At 36.5% G+C, this 16,934-nt stretch overlaps 1 protein-coding gene across 2 annotated transcripts in view; it reads left to right on the plus strand.

The window, feature by feature from the left end:
• Window positions 1–16,934, plus strand: part of LOC126381289 (oxamate amidohydrolase proenzyme-like) — a 28,060-nt gene that overhangs the window by 1,819 nt on the left and 9,307 nt on the right. The gene's annotated exons all lie outside the window — the stretch shown is intronic.

The following is a 16,934-nucleotide window of genomic DNA, read 5'->3' on the forward strand; positions in this document are numbered from 1 at the left end:
TTTTTTTTCGCACACCGCATGACATTTGCCACAGTATATAAACAAATGGTGTTGTCCTAAGCGGAATTAAGAATTCGAATTAATAACAATGTATGTGTATGTATGTCTGACATTTTTCATCGTTTTATAGACATTTAAAAACATTTTAGCTTACCTACCGCCATCTCTTATTTATTGAGAGAATTTCATCGAAAAGCTTTCCTAGAGCTTTTCTCGGCGGTGCGGTGGAACCTTTCAGGATTATTATAAGTATTGTACAAGATAATGTAGCGAGATTAGAAGATGGTGTGGTGTCTGATGTTTTAGCTAACGCACAGATGTCGTGGTTCAAAAAAGTAAATTAGTAGGTAAAATAATTTATCTAAACAAAAAGAAGGTAGTGCCTAGATCGAAATGTTTCATGAAAAGCTTAAAAGTTTATTTCATTGAACCTATCTACTTTTATGACTACTCAACGAATTTATGTAAATTCTCATTAAACAACTATTATAAAGCTGTTGAGTTAATAATTCAAAACATCTTTTAAGTTTTTACATTTCCACTCGTGATCAGAGATGAAAAGTTAATTTAACAAGTTCCATGCCTCTTACTTACATCGTGGAAAGGTCCTAATAAAACTAAGCTCTATTAATAAAATTAACAGGCGATTTATTATTATAATAACCTACTTACCAACCTATTTTATGGCACGAACATGAACAGCGGCTGCAAGTTATTGAAAACTTGTGGCTAGCCATGTCCCAAAAAAAATTAATGACAGGTGCACTAGAAAGTGCTCGCTAAAAATACAGACTGTAAATATAACTTGTACATTATGGTGCCGGTCGACTGCGCTTTGTGGATTGGCATTCGAATTTCGAATACTTAATAAGTTCGTTAGCGTTTTCGGTTGCGGTCGCGCCACCAAACAAGAGCACAAAGGGATTGCTATTTTACAGTTCCGTATTCATTATGCACGTGAAATGTTAGCGACGCAGAAACACATCAGTATGATGAGTTTATTTTGAGGTTTTTTGAAAGGGTGCTAAGTGGTTGGTATGTAAGTAGCAGCTATATTTGTATGAAAAGAAGTATAAAACTGTGTCGGTTTATAGATATCTACAGTTTTGAACGATAAAATTCTGCTCAGAATGTACATACTATGAAGTAGATAGTAAAGTTATATTAAAATCTCTCGTTGCAAGGTTTCACCGCGGTGTGGTATAGTTTGATCCGGATTACCGTCGAAAATTTTCCTACTAGATAGTTAAAACCGTGAAAAGTTGCACAACTGATTTGTTGACAGCTGAAATTCACAAATTTAGGTCCGTTCGAAAACTTTGTGGGAACCCTATTCATGTCACTAGCTCGCCGCGGGCGGCAAAATACTGCGGCACCGCGTTTTGTTATTTGCCGTTCGAATTTAGATTTTACGTGCCCTGTGTAAAGTCCAATATGAATCGTAATGTTTGCACCAAAAATTTATTTCCCTTTATCGGATCAGCCTGTAGGTATGCCAGCTACATGGTAAATCGCACTAACGTACGACTGCATTCCGAAGTATGAATTTACAATTCCACTCGTAACATGCCGTAATGGACATAACAACATTTTCCATGAAAACATTTTGCTTGTAAATTTTTAAAAGCGGTTGCTTAGAGTGCGGCGCATCTGCATACTGTTTGAATAACATCTTTATTTAGTAGTGATCACAACGTGCATACATTTCAATTTATAAGCCACGCTTCAGACGAGAGCGATCAATCAATTAGGGATTCGGTTCTATCAATTAATTTAGTTATTCTGTCACTATAATATTCACTCGTCTATGTTTAGGCAGGTAGGTATCATTTATAATTATTTGGAAAGGAGAAAGAAGTAAGTATAAAATTTCGATAAGGTAAATTAAATAGCTGGTTTATCAAACAATCGCGGAGGTCGTAAACGTGAGGAGTAGTCGGGGCTCGTAACAATGGGCTGGGCAAACTTGTTATGATGTTATTAAAATTTCACATAGACCATGCGATGTAAAGTGCACTAGTATAAGCGTGCCGGCTTCTGGATGCAATTTCCATAATAATGTTCTGTAAACGCTGTGGGGCAAAGCCGACTTGCAGAATAAGCGGAGTACCACTCGCTTTTACGTCTTAACAGGCGATATGGACGGCTCGGCAGAAAATATGAATAATATGTTGAGTTTTTGCAAATAGAGGATATTATGTTGGGGAATCATTCGTTTCTTTTGCTCTTTCTACCGGGTCTAGCCATTATCATTTCAAGTTATCTTTCTTATTCCATACGTCGTCACGATCTATGGGGTTAATCGATGCATTCTTATGATGGGATTCTCGATTCAAGAATCTGTAACTATTATCTTCTTCCTACTTACTTATTAGTATCGTTATCACAGAATTATCCGTTTAGACTGTACCTTTACTGTCTAATTTACAATGTTGACTTTAGAACAGTCTAAAGATAGAGGAGAAATAACGTTCGATTTATCCTATTTGATCGGACGACAACTTAAGATGCTCCAAGATACGGGTTTGCTCAAGCCGTTTAGTTCCCGAGGTTTACTGTCATCGACTATACAGGGTCTAGACTCCTAATGATAGACAAACGAGTTCTGAGAACTGATTACTACGAGTAGATCAGATATATAAGCTGCTTTCAGACAACGTTCGACCAATCGCAGCGACGCCCGTGACTTTTCGGGTATTTTTTTATTGATGTGACTTGTTGTATGTACCTAGGTGTGCTTTTAGATGCATTAACTACTTGGCCGTACAAATGGAGAATACTGGGGGCTCTCACCCGGTTTGAATATTTGAGACAACAGGCCTGAGGGAGCACAGTTGGGCGCGAACCTCGCATCAGAATCTCATCTGAGAGGATTACATTTGAAATAATTAATCGACTTCAGTGGGCCGATAGGGATAAGCGTTGAATGAAGAAACTTGTCAACCTCGCTGGCGTGGTAAGACCTTTCGACGTCTTTAGGATCTTTATTGAGCCATTCAGAACGCAGCGTCCACTCCCCTCTTTATCCATTTATAAATTAATCATGTCGACACATCAATCATTAGGCGTCTGCATAGTTGTACCGTCGATAACTGCAGTCAACAATAAGCCGAACGTCAGACTTTGTCTTTCACTAACCTCTATTGAGTTTCAATACGTTCGTATTGCGATGAAATCGGTTTTAGCAGCAAACACCCTTGTACCCATTCTAGCTGAGAACAGATGCAGAAATTCCACGTACATAAAGCTATTCCAATCCAATGGCTAACAGGATTCGGCGGCAGTGTTAGCATGGTTGTTTTATTCAATAGGTTTGAGGCATTGACGTCTTATATAGACAAATAGACTACCAATCTCTGTAAAAAAGCGTCTGCGGTGCATCTTGTCACTAACGGACGGCGCGTCAAGATCGAACTTAGTCGCAATGGACGTAATGACGACACTGGAAAAACGATATTGCTTTTTATTTTAACTGGCATAAAATCTTAATTCATTATCTTTTCGGTTAATCGAAAAGACTGGATAGAGCTCGCACAGAACCGGGATACTTGGAAAGACATTGGTGGCCTTTGCTCAGCAGTGGGATCATACAAGCTAATAATAATAATAAAATCTTAAATATATGTGGAAATTTTTTGTTGGCATGTAGCTACTTAAAATTGTATACATTTTGTGTTATTTTGCTGTAAATTTCCCTAAAATAAATAAATAAATAAATTAATGTGTAGGAACGATCTTATATTATGTATACATAATAATGATACGTATTCATAACACGGTTCGAACGCCTTTTTAGAAAAAATCCTTAGCTACTGTTTGTCTATCTCTTCTTCTTATCGTGTAGGTTGTGAGGTGGAATACCAGCCTCATCAACCCTGGTGTCAGGCTTATTATTGAGCCGCCAAAGGCACGTCATGGCTCATGTAACGATTACTCACTTACATCAGTAAATAGTAACCGGGACCAACGGCTTAACGTGCCTTCCGAAGCACGGATCGTCTTTCTTACGGACAATCAGGTGATCTGCCTGTAATGTCCTAACCAAACAAGGGATCACAAAGTGATTTTTGTGATATGTCCCCACCGGGATTCGAACCCGGGGCCTCCGGGTCGTGAGTTCAACACTTAACCACTGGACCACAGAGGCTGTTTGTCTATTTAATTTTGTTTATAGTATATCAGTGGTTTGAGGTTAACTATTTGTTTGGTTGAATTCACTTCATCTGGTCTGAATGTGTTACATTACCAACGTGCCTCAGTTTCAACGGTCGTTGGTTCGGAAATAACGCTCCTTTGTTGCTTTGTTGAATTTTCTTTATGTTGATGATTGAGATGATCGACTCGAATAAATGTGAAGGAATATGTTTATCTTTTCTTCAACATCATCTAAGCTCCCTAGCATTATCCCGTTTTTCACAAAGTCCGCTTATCTAACCTGAAGATTTGACATGTCCGGTTTTTTACAGAAGCGACTGCCTGTCTGAACTTGCAACCCGCGAAGGGAAAACCAGCCACATACTTATAGCCAAACCAACTTTTAACCAGTAAAGTTGCTTCTGTAAAAAACCGGACCTGTCAAATGTTAAATTGTTGGGTTAGGTTAGCGGATCCTGTGGATACGATATTACGTTAAGGACCTGATGTGAAAAACCAAATGCAGCTGCAATTTATAGTATTCATTATTGCACTTAACAACTAGTTACATTACAAACTAAAATTGACTTTGATATCGGAGGTCCTATCTCTAAGAGAGATCTTTTCCAGCCAACTCAGAGGTAGTACAAAAATTGCTGCGGGAGAACATAGAAGGTGCGATATATACAAAATATAATAATTACATCTAAATAAAGTACTTAATAATAACTATATTTATAAAAAGAAACAGACATATAGAATATGTTATGTGTTTATAGCTGCCTTTGTAGCCTCGAAGCGTAACCTGATGTCTCCAGCGTAAGTTAGACGTCATCACAAGAAAACATGTTTTTGCTTTTGCTTTCCTTCAGAAGAAAAAGTAATAAGAGTCCGAGTTATATAGAGACGCCAGTCTGTGAGCTGCGGGTTGGTAAATAAATAGAATTTTGTTTGTTTGTCCCATTGCTGGCTTGAACAAAGTTTCTTTGTGGTGCCCGAGCAGCGAGCCACAACTTAGGTGGAACTAGTATAAATTGTGAAGAGAAAATATTATTTATTTGTTGTAGAGTTGACGACTTCCGAGTACGCGGATTTATTTTTCATTTCATTACTATTTCCTGAAGCTTTGTCAGATGTTGTCGAGGCTTGAAAAATGTGGAGCCTTTAATTGCTTTGTTTGCGAGTCTAACTAGTTGTTTGCAGTGGTGCTTAACTGTTTTATGCGAATAATACATAATATATTACTTACCTCGTTCTGTGACAAATGGAAAAAGTTTGAATACTTATTTTCTGCTGATTACCTAGAACGGGACGTTATATAGATATAATGATTTGTAGAGGTTGACGACTTGTGTAGTAACATAACATAACGTAAACGTAACGTATAAACAGCCTATATACGTCCCACTGCTGGGCACAGGCCTCCCCTCAATCAACCGGAGGGGGTATGGAGCATACTCCACCACGCTGCTCCAATGCGGGTTGGTGGAGGTGTGTCCGGCTAATAGCCGGGACCAACGGCTTAACGTGCCCTCCGAAGCACGGAATCATCTTACTTTTACGGACAATCAGGTGATTCAAGCCTGAAAAGTCCCTAACAAACAAGGGACAGTCTCACGTAGTGATTTCGACAATGTCCCCATCGGGAATCGAACCCGGACCTCCAGATGGTGAGCCTAACGCTGTAACCACTAGACCACGGCTGTCCGTCTGTTTCCCTCATTCAGCGCTTATCGCTATCGATCCACTAGGGTCGATTAATCCTTTCAATATTCTTCCTCTCAGACGACGCCCTGTGCCGAGGTTTGCGCACAACTGAGCAACCTCAGGCATGTTGTCTTAAACGTTGTACCGGGTGAGAACCTTCAGCGCTCCCCATTTGTCCGGCCAAGTAGTAAATGCCATATGCGGAAAATCTGTAAGTCACGTCAAAAAAAAGGTAGGTCGGTACTTACGTATCGATAGGTAAGTGTTCATCGATACATTTTAAACACAATCTTCGTCTAAGATGCAATAAATATCAAACTTAAACAGACTTCCATTATAAAATTATTATCGCCCAACTGTCAATAAACGTACGATTCCTATCTAACTTTGCGGAAACTAGTAGGTAAAAGTCTAACAAGCGTCGGGAAGGCGATAACACTCCGTTTACAGTTCAATACAGTATCTCTCGAGAGAATAAAAGACAGGTCGAGAAGCCAATATAAGTACATCCAATAAAATATTAAAACTAATAACTTGGCTGACCGCCTTGGAAACTTTGCCAAGTAAACCTAGGTTTGCACTAGAAGAACTATAAGACCTAACCAGTAACCAGCCTCAATACCTAAAGTATCTATAATACTTGCCTAAAAACCAATATTTAAAGTTTACTAAAAGCAACCCCCCCGTGTTGGTTCCGGCTATTACCCGTACAAAACACCTCCTCCATAACATAACATAACATAACAAATACTTTATTGCACAAATAGGAAAAAACAAAATACAAAACAAAAGAGAAATAGAATTAGTACAATAGGCGGCCTTATTGCTAAGTAGCAATCTCTTCCAGGCAACCTTTAAGTATAGGAGATATTGAATATTATGTAATATAGCGGGATAGTGCAGCATGGGAATACTTGTACATATAAAAATAAATACACTTTCGACTACATAAACTACATAATAATAATACACATAATTATAATTGTTATAATAAATAAATATCACTACTTAAACTACTACATATACTATGGAAGAAAAGGAATAGATAGATTATGAAGATAAAGAGGAAATAGAAGTAAGGAAATGCGCCTTGACTTGCCCTTTAAAGGACTCCAATGACGAAGCTCTCCTAATGCTTTCAGGCAGAGAATTCCACAAACGGACAGCTCCAATACACAATTAAGCTTTTTGGTGGAGTGTATGCTACATACTCTGGTTGATTGGCAAGAGGCCTTTGTCCAGTAGTGGAACGTATAAAGAGTGTTAGTGACATCGTAACAAATACTAAAAGGGATGCTTCAGACCATGATTCTGTGTTAATGGTGCTAATTCCTGTAAATACCATCTAATTTTATTTTAAGTTATATCTGTCATTTTCTTATCCGCCGAAAAGGAAAAGGACGGGTAATCGACAAGCATAAAAATTATGGAACACACGTCAATTTTAAGCACAAATCTAAACCAACCGTCTAAAAATTTTACATCAGTCAATAACCCGACACAGTTAAGTAGACAGCACGTCAAACGGATTGCATACCAGCGACGTACCTTTTGATTCGCCCGGGTTATTCATTCATTTACTCATTCTTACTAAAATTAAGAGCTGTGAATCATCCGTCCCTTTCCTTTTCGACGGATATGAAAATAAAATTAGGCGGTGTCTGCAGGAATCGGGGCCAATATCAAGTGAAATTTTCCGTGGAAAATAATTCATGTTTTTTTTTAGTTTTTTTCACTCCACTCGATATTAACTTAGAATAATGATCTGAATCATCCCTCTCAGTATTCGTTACGATGTCACTAATACCCATACCTACTTATATGGCTACCTGTACGTACTTGTACGGAAAATTATAGAAATTTGTGTTTTTTTAATTATTTACAGTTCCATACTTTTGCGACGAAAAATTCCGTTTGATATTAACTTAGAATCATGATCTGAATCATCCCTCAAAGTTTTCGTTACGATGTCACTGACACCCTATACGAGTATTGGCTATTAAGGTGATTCGTTTTCCATACAAAAGTTGATGCAGTGCTACAGGAAAACGGATAGAGGAATATTGTTATAAAACCGATAAATAGTAATATTTTGGTGTATTATTTTCGCAAACTAACAAAAATTTAGGGTCCGAATACGAGAAGTACCATATTTCAGACCCTCAATTTTGATCAATTCTACATTTGTAGTGGTGCAGATTACAGTGTATTTGCTGAGCGTGTAGTGGTGTCAATGTTAGTGTGTGTGCGTGATAGTTTTTTTTTCTCTAAAGGCTTTGACTACTTGACAAGTGTAATAGAATGTCAGTGACAATTTATAAAGAGATTTTGTATGAATAAATAAAAAACTAAAAATATTACAATCTGAGAAAAGGAATATTGGAAAAATATTTTTGTTTTAACGCATATTTTTTAAACATTTTTAAATAATGGGTAAGTACCGTGTTTTAAAAGAGGACATATTATTATAATAAAAAATCAATACATAAAATGACATGGCTGTATGGGCATAGTTCCCTTTGCCTTACCCTTCGGGGAAAACCAAATCAAAAAAAAAGTTGTTGCATTTGCCGGCCTAAATAGTAGTCATTTATAATTGTTTTTCCATCCAACATACAGATTTATTTATATTCTCTTTGCCGCGGACTTTTTGGTGGGACCGGGAACGAGAAGGTTGCTTTCTTCATTGAATAATCTAAATAATCAATACGAAGTGGTGTTTTGTGGTTAATGATCACATTAAGTTAGTCGGAAAACATTCCCGATAGTATTATTAAATCGGAATATTCAATAAACAAAGTGTACCTATCTATTTTCGCTTTGCGCCAACAAGCCGCTTACTTCGTTTGGGGTTTGGAGTAAGAGTCTGTGTGGGGGCTTAGGTTTCATCATTTCATTAATCATCATCAAGAAAAAAAAACACAAGACATGGCTGTATGGGCATAGTTCCCTTTGCCTTGCCCTTTGGGAAAAAAAAATAAGATAAATTTTGAAATTCTTATGTATAATAAACAAACATCACAGACATCATGACAGATCTAAAACTAACGAAAATCTTTTTTCTTTTTTCTATTTGACTTATTTATGAATTTTAATCAAGAAAACGTGATAATAAGTTCGACAGCAACCAGTTCAGGTCCCCGAAACAGCCCATTTCAGGCCGCGTATATATGGAAATACTACTTAAATACGTCCCAGTCTCGTCTTTTTTTAACGTCCTCGTTAAAAAAAACGTCCTAACCTGAACTAATTAACCTAACAATAAACACCACGCGTAAATATAAGTCCAGAAATGCGCTGCAAGTCGTCTGGACTGGGCGCGAAAACAACATAAAATTCGATTAGCTGCTAAGTGTCCCGCATGCTATCACCAGCTGTCACTGACATACGTATGAAGTCCTGCGGATTTTATTGGAACTAAATGACAAGTCATAATAATTATATGCGGATACTGCGACATCAGCGCCGTGCTTGCGGGACGTCCTGAAGCGCTATTACATCTTTCAAACGCGATGCGTCAAAGTTTGAACCGACGCAATTTAGGAAAAATCTACCTTATTATTACTGTACTGTGATCGTTATTTGTAAAATCATACAATACATATACACAATTCTTTATACACAATATAATTATTATGACATATTGTGGACTTTCCGGTAGACCTACAAAAATGGAACAATTCAACCATACGTTGTTTTGTTATATCTCAATGGGCTCAGGCAGCGTTTTCGCCGAAAGCTCCAAGTCGGCTATATTTGTAACGATAATTATGTTTGATATTCATCATCATTTTTGAACCATTTTATACAAACAAAAAATACTTGTATAAATTATATACCCTAAAGCACGCCCATGAATCACTCTACTCATTGGTGAAAACCGTATGAAAATCCGTTCAGTAGTTTTTTAGTTAGCCGCATGTTCACTGATGCGATTAATGCCTGTTAGAATTTTACAAAATAAAAAATACGGAAATTACGGAAGGTACTTTAGTGCAAAGTACATTATTGTATAATTATAATATTACTGGTAAAAGTGATACTTTTTGAAAATTCCGTAACAAATAGACGGGTTCGCCAAATTCAATTGTAAAAAAAATACAAAAAGTAAAAACAATTAAAACATGCACTTGGGTTTGAACCGTGAAACTTAAGAATGGCGGCGACTGCTTTACCAAATGCGCCATTTAGAAGTTAGAAGTAGACTTCAAATTATGCATCTCTTTTAATAGCTAACCTAGTTCGCATGTGTGTGTGACAGCTTCGTGTTTGTACACAAATTGAAATGACACCAACTTTTGATGCAATGTTTTAATATGATATCTGCAGTAAATACTTCAAAATTGTAGCTTAACTTAAAGATAATGTATGTAAGATTTCGCCACCTAACGTTTCACTGGGTCAGAACTCAACACTAAACGAATAAATGGAAAAAAATACGAAAAATGCAGAAGTAACGCCATCTGCTGACGCAGCGTTACCTAGCTGACTGACACGCATCACCTTAAATGTTTCTATAATGAACCTATCTAGAAGCGGTTTACTAACTATCCTATTTGGGGTTGAAATCCTATTCCCTTTAAATAATTTAATCTGAGTTGCATTTTTAATATTACTTTAACGTCGCTGCTCTATTCAAGCATTTAGGTCCATTTATTTAAAGTATTTTTGCATAATGACACAAAGTCTAAAGTCGAATGAAATCTATTATTTATCAACGCATAAATTATAGCCTTTAAACGGAAAACGCTGTACGTACATTTAGCTCATTTAAAAAAGAATCTCGCTACATTTCACTAGATTCGCTACTCAAAATGTTCCGTTACCTTAACTCACGTTCATACATGTGAAAAATAAACTGTTATTTCCTGGAGTGAATAAATGGCCTTACTGGAAGTGCAATCGAAGAATTTAACTTAGTGCAGAAATGTCGCCGAACACTAAAATAACTTTTATGCAGGTGTTCTTGCAAGAATGCTCCAAGGAAACGGTTTATTTCAGTGCTCCGTTTCGCTTTTATATAAGCAGTATGTAACATAATTATATAATAAAAGCTATGTTTTGTAACTTTGTGGAAATACTTCAGTTTAAAAAGCTTTAATCTCATAAAAAAAACTATACATAGTCACTTACCATCAGAACTAAATATTTTAACACTAAATAAATTTCAGGACTGACCATTAAACTTGGCACCCATTTAGATTTCACTTCTTTTGTCGTTGAAGTCAACAACCAAGGCATTTATCATAATATTGAACTTGGCTCTCATTTCACATTTATGTTTTTGATTGGATCAGAATTTCATAATTTATCTTGAAATTACACGGCCTAATTCTATGCAGATACTGTTTGCAACTTGGCCTTGGTACAACGAATCAATATTTCTATCAATATTAGGCACATTTTCGCTTGAAAACTAACTAATAACTAAGGTCCAAGTTCTGTTCCCAGTTGGATAAATATTAGTCTGAAAGGAAGATGTTTGTTTTACGTCTTCTGTTTGTGTTGGTTCTTGTGTGCCTTGGAGAACACGGTAGGATAATTTTAGTTGGTTCAGTGGAATATTGTTTGGCATATTTAAAAACGTTTGATCTTGAATAAAACATTATTTTGTAGGTAAAGAAAGTGCTTAACACTAGCCAATACATCGCGCGATGCATCGGGGGTAGTTATGAAATGTATGGCGTTGTGGCCCTGCCCACCGGATGAGCTTCTTGTTAACACTGCCGATCTCGACGTATCAGACCTGCTAAATTGGAATCATTATTATTCTTTTACTAAACAAATTTTAACATCATCAGAGACCTATTACGTCTGTGTCAGACGATTTATGACGTCATTGTCGCTAAGTGAAGCACTTTCTGTCAAGGCTACAGAGCTAGAAACAAATTATACATAATACATACGAGCTTAGCAAACAAAGGACAGTCTCACAAAGTAATTTCAACAATGTCCCCATCGAACCCGGACCTCCAGACGGACTAGTCCTCCAGAGGACTTTTCAGGCTTGAATCACCTGATTGTTCGAAAAAGTAAGATGATTCCGTGCTTCGGAGGGCACGTTAAGCCGTTGGTCCCGGCTATTAGCCGTAAAAATACCTCCACCAACCCGCAGTGGAGCAGCGTGGTGGAGTATGCTCCATACCCCCTCCGGTTGATTGAGGGGAGGCCTTTGCCCAGCAGTGGGGCGTATATAGGCAGTTCATGTACATACGAGCTAATAAATAATGATCAAAGCATGCAAGACAAATAATTAAATTGTAAGTATAACATAATACAATGCATTGCCTATGGCTCATAGGCGGTTATCACAAGACGGTGAGGTGGAGGTCGTGTGTCAAGAATCGACGGGTTAAAAACTAGCACACCTCAGATACTTCATATAAAACGATAGAACTCGCAAAAGAAATAGACAATCAATCTCTACAGAGATACAAAAAAGTGTCCGCGGCGTATTTTGTCACAAGCGACGGCGTGTAAAGACTCTATACTAACGATGAACTTATTGCCCTTAAACAGCCGTTAACATCTTAATTTGAGGGAACGAACTTATACTAACTACATAACTTAATGTATAACGGCCGATTTTGAGTAAAAACTCCCTAGCGAGTTTAAGTACGTTCATAGGATGTCGGAGTACAAAACACCTCATTTTACATAGACTGAACATTGACGTTATCGTACACGCGCATCCAAGTGTGTGACGTCTGACACCCTTGCGATTGAAGAATAAAGTAAGACCGAGGTTGGGTTGGGGGGTGAGGTAAACGTAGCTCAGCCGTTGGTGGGGAGTGGAGAATTGCCGTTCTATACTTAGTAGTATGCCTTATTATATGACGCCTTATTTTCTTTGAATATTTTAATAGTAGTAAATAATATTATCAGTACAATGAAAATAGAGTACTAAAATATAACCTAGAGAGGTAACCACTAATGAATTAATTTCGCAGATGTGTTTAAGTTTGAAAACTTAAACTGAAAATTTCACGTTTCGAAAACTTAATTACGTTTTGATGTAGGTACGCAAAACTCTTACAGAAGTTCTCATGTTGAGGCCTAAGTAAATAGGTACCCATTCAACATTTAATTTTCTGATGTACCTAAGTAATTTCGTAAGTAAAAGTATATACAGAGTGGCCCAGAAGTTCAGGTTCAAAATGAAAAATTAGAAAGAGGGGCTCATCAGCTACCAGAAACACCCCCATGTATGTTCAGCAAATATTTACGGTTTAGGAGATATGACCCATTTTGTACCTTTTTCTAGATTTTCTACCTTACTTCAGAAATAATCATTTTGTCGCTATCCCTTTCTTAATAATTATTTCATTTTGCTTCACAACTATGCCTAAGTCTGTGAATCACTCAATCAAAGATAAATCAAAGATAAAAAAAAAGTTATCGGAAGTCAAAGTGAGAATTCGACCAAAATTGTTACAGTTGTTAAAACTTCGCCGAAGAATAATAAACACATGAGATTGTCATGGACCCTGAAAGTATTTCTAAAAACTGCTCCATTTAATAATAGGCTTTTAGAAAACATTAATAAAAAGTGGGTACTTTTTATTAATGTTTCTAAAAGCCCGTATTAAGGATAATACGGGCAAAAAACTAATCATAATCGCTAACAGCGTAGACATAGCAACAATCCGAAGACAAAACTTGCAGTCACTTTTGGTATTCGTATTTTAATGATTACATAGATTTCAAGGAAAAAGTTATCCCCAAACACTGTTGGTGATTCATACTATTGGATACTATGAATCACCAACAGTGTCTGTCTTGCAATCTTTGAGGGCTAATTATTTAGTTTTTTGCCCTTATTAAGGGTACTTTTTTGGATGTTTCTAAAAGCCTATTAAATGGAGCAGTTTTTAGAAATACTTTCAGGGACACTGAGTAGTTTCTGTGTGTGTTTTTGTATGTATGAGTGTGTGTGTGTGTTGTGTTTGGGGATAACTTTTCCTTGTAATCTATGTAAGTACATAACAACATAACATAACATAACAAATACTTTATTGCACAAACAGGAAAAAACAAAATAAAAATCAAAAGAGAAATAGAATTAGTACAATAGGCGGCCTTCTTGCTAAGTAGAAATCTCTTCCAGGCAACCTTTAAGTATAGGAGATATTGAATATTAAGTAATATAGCGGGATAGTGCAGCATGGGAATACTTGTGCATATAAAAATAAATACACTTACCTTCATTAAAATACGAATACCAAAAGTGACTGCAAGTTTTGTCTTCGGATTGTTGCTATGTCTACCCTGTTAGCGATTATAAGCGTGATTTTTATTTACTTTTAATTGAAAATGTGTCTTTGAGCACCTTTAACAACGTTAGAAAGTAGCAGCTACATTGTATGAGAATGTCAAATTTTCCTTCAAATCTGTCTGTCGTGCAATATTTGAGGGCTAATTACTTATTTTTTTGTCCGTATTAAGGGAACTTTTTATTAATATTTCTAAAAGCCTATTAAATGGAACAGTTTTTAGAAATACTTTCAGGGTCCATGACAATCTCATGTGTTTATTATTCTTCGGCGAAGTTTTAACAACTGTAACAATTTTGGTCGAATTCTCACTTTGACTTCCGATAACTTTTTTTTTATCTTTGATTTCACTTTGATTTATCTTTGATTGAGCGGTACACAGACTTAGGCATAGTTGTGAAGTAAAATAAAATAATTATTAAGAAAGGGATAGCGACAAAATGATTCTTTCTGAAGTAAGGTAGAAAATCTAGATAAAGGTACAAAATGGGTCATATCTCCTAAACCGTAAATAATTGCTGAACATATATGGGGGTGTTTCTGGTAGCTAATGAGCCCCTCTTTCTAATTTTTCATTTTGAACCTGAACTTCTGGGCCACCCTGTATAATTAGAAATACAATTAATAGTCATTTACAAAAAGTAGTGTTGCTTTGAGATTACATAGTTAATAACATAATACTTATGGCATAAATAGAGAGAGTTTAGAATAAATTATAATGTATCATCCACTGAAATCGACTTTATGACGGAAAATACCACTTGATATCAACTGATCATGGTCTGAATCAACCCTCAAAGATTTCGTTACGATGTCATTAACACCCTGTATATTATCAACAGACAACATGTTCTTTAAAATTCTCGCTGACCTGTCACCTAAACAAGTACCTATCGATATTACAAATAGTTAGACCTACCTTCTACGCTTGAATATGTTTATTTCCAAAACCAAATATTCCTTAAATCCTAGTAGAATTTGTAAACTCTTGTTAGGTACCTATTTCTTATTATCTGCGTTGTTTCGTCAAAGTTTTACTGTTACTACCACAACAAAACCGTAGAACAGACTTCGTCGAAACGGCACCTTCGCGCAAAATTTTACAACGTACTAAATAAAAGTTTGTGTAAAATTCAAAGTCACATGCTAAACGTATTTCGGATATTCCGGATATTGGAAGTCGGATCCCGGAACTTTACGGCCCTATTCAATATCAACGTTTGGATGTCAACGTGAATCACGTCAGCCAGTCCCGAAGGTGGAAGTTGTAAATTCGCAACGTTCAAAGTGGAAATTGATAATGTTGATTTTGCCTCTGTATAATTGGATAGTTTCCTAGGCCAAAAATAAATTATGAAATTCTTATTATTAAACAAAGACACCCCAAAAACACGTCTTCTTCTACTTAACTTATTTATTAATAATATAGTAAAAAGTGCGACATTTTGTCACGTGTTTCTATGACGTCACAGGTTGGTTTCTCATACAAATGCCATAGTAATTTCGTGTTTTGGTGTTTTCAAAGTAACTGATTTGATTAGTTGGAAACTACTCTGTTGAATTGTCAGACAAATTCGAGTTTTTAAATAGTTTTAAATATAATTTAGTCGCATTATTGTCACTGACACAGTTGGATCGACCTTTATAGACGGCGATACGGCTCACCAACTATCACGTTGGCCTAACACAGACCTCAGTGAGGTGTGGGTACTTGGTTCATCTTGCGATGGAGTATCTTACTATCCCAAGTGGGACATAGTGGGATATAGTTATGAGCTTATGTATGTATGTTATGTAATAAAATCTGAGAGACATATTTTGTGGTGCGGACTCTATGATTCATAATATCGCGTCGTTTTATAATGACTTCAGTGATTTAAATAAAAATAAAAAAGTTCAACTTGTTGCCACATAATGTAGGAAATTACCATACTTACTAAAACCGAATATAGTTTACTGCACGAAAAACAGAAACAATTACAAAGATAGGCTTTCTACGTTCATGGCCATTGGTGGTTATACTTTAAAGAATAAATACATTAAAGAATATTTTTCCAGGCAAACTTTTTTGTAACATAAACGATGAAGATGTTTCTGAGTCGGCTTTTATTTAGGTGTACATTACTGAAACTAAAAGCAGTCTTGTCTTTAACACTTTTCTTTTTCAACAAAGAACAAAATTAATAATAAAATTACTTTTTCGCCGAAATACTTAAAATATCTCACCGAACGAACTGAAGTTTTGGCTATCCCATGGCAATATGTCCTTCGGTTCGGGTATGATTCTAAAACATATTTTACGCGTACCGTAGTCAAGGGTCATAGGCTGGTTTACGACTTACTATCGCGTTAACCGAACTTCACGACCTAATCCTGAAAGGTTGTGAATCCCGATACATGCGTGTAAAATGGCATTGTGTCATTGTGTATGCGTTTTCGGAGGTATGTGACCTAACCTGTATTGGGCTGGTTTTCCCTTCGCGGGTTGGAAGGTCAGACAGGCCGTTGCTTCTGTAAAAAACTGGACCTGTCAAATCTTCAGGTTAGGTAAGCGGACCCTGTAAAAAAAAATGGGATAATGGCATTGTATCATGGTGACACTGTATTGCATACCCACCATAGTATATTGACAAGTTTTAACATTATTGGACGCGTTTATATTCACAACAGGGGGGGGGGGGGGGGGGCGTTAAAAAGGCCACATCGAAGAAATTCTTCTAAAAAAAAATATTGCAACAACATTTATTAACATTTGCGCATATAAAACTAAGTGCGCAATACACACAAATGTCAAATATCAATATTACTTTTTTATATGAA

The sequence above is a fragment of the Pectinophora gossypiella genome, unplaced genomic scaffold (assembly GCF_024362695.1).
Source record: "Pectinophora gossypiella unplaced genomic scaffold, ilPecGoss1.1 Pgos_43, whole genome shotgun sequence".
Taxonomy (NCBI): domain Eukaryota; kingdom Metazoa; phylum Arthropoda; class Insecta; order Lepidoptera; family Gelechiidae; genus Pectinophora; species Pectinophora gossypiella.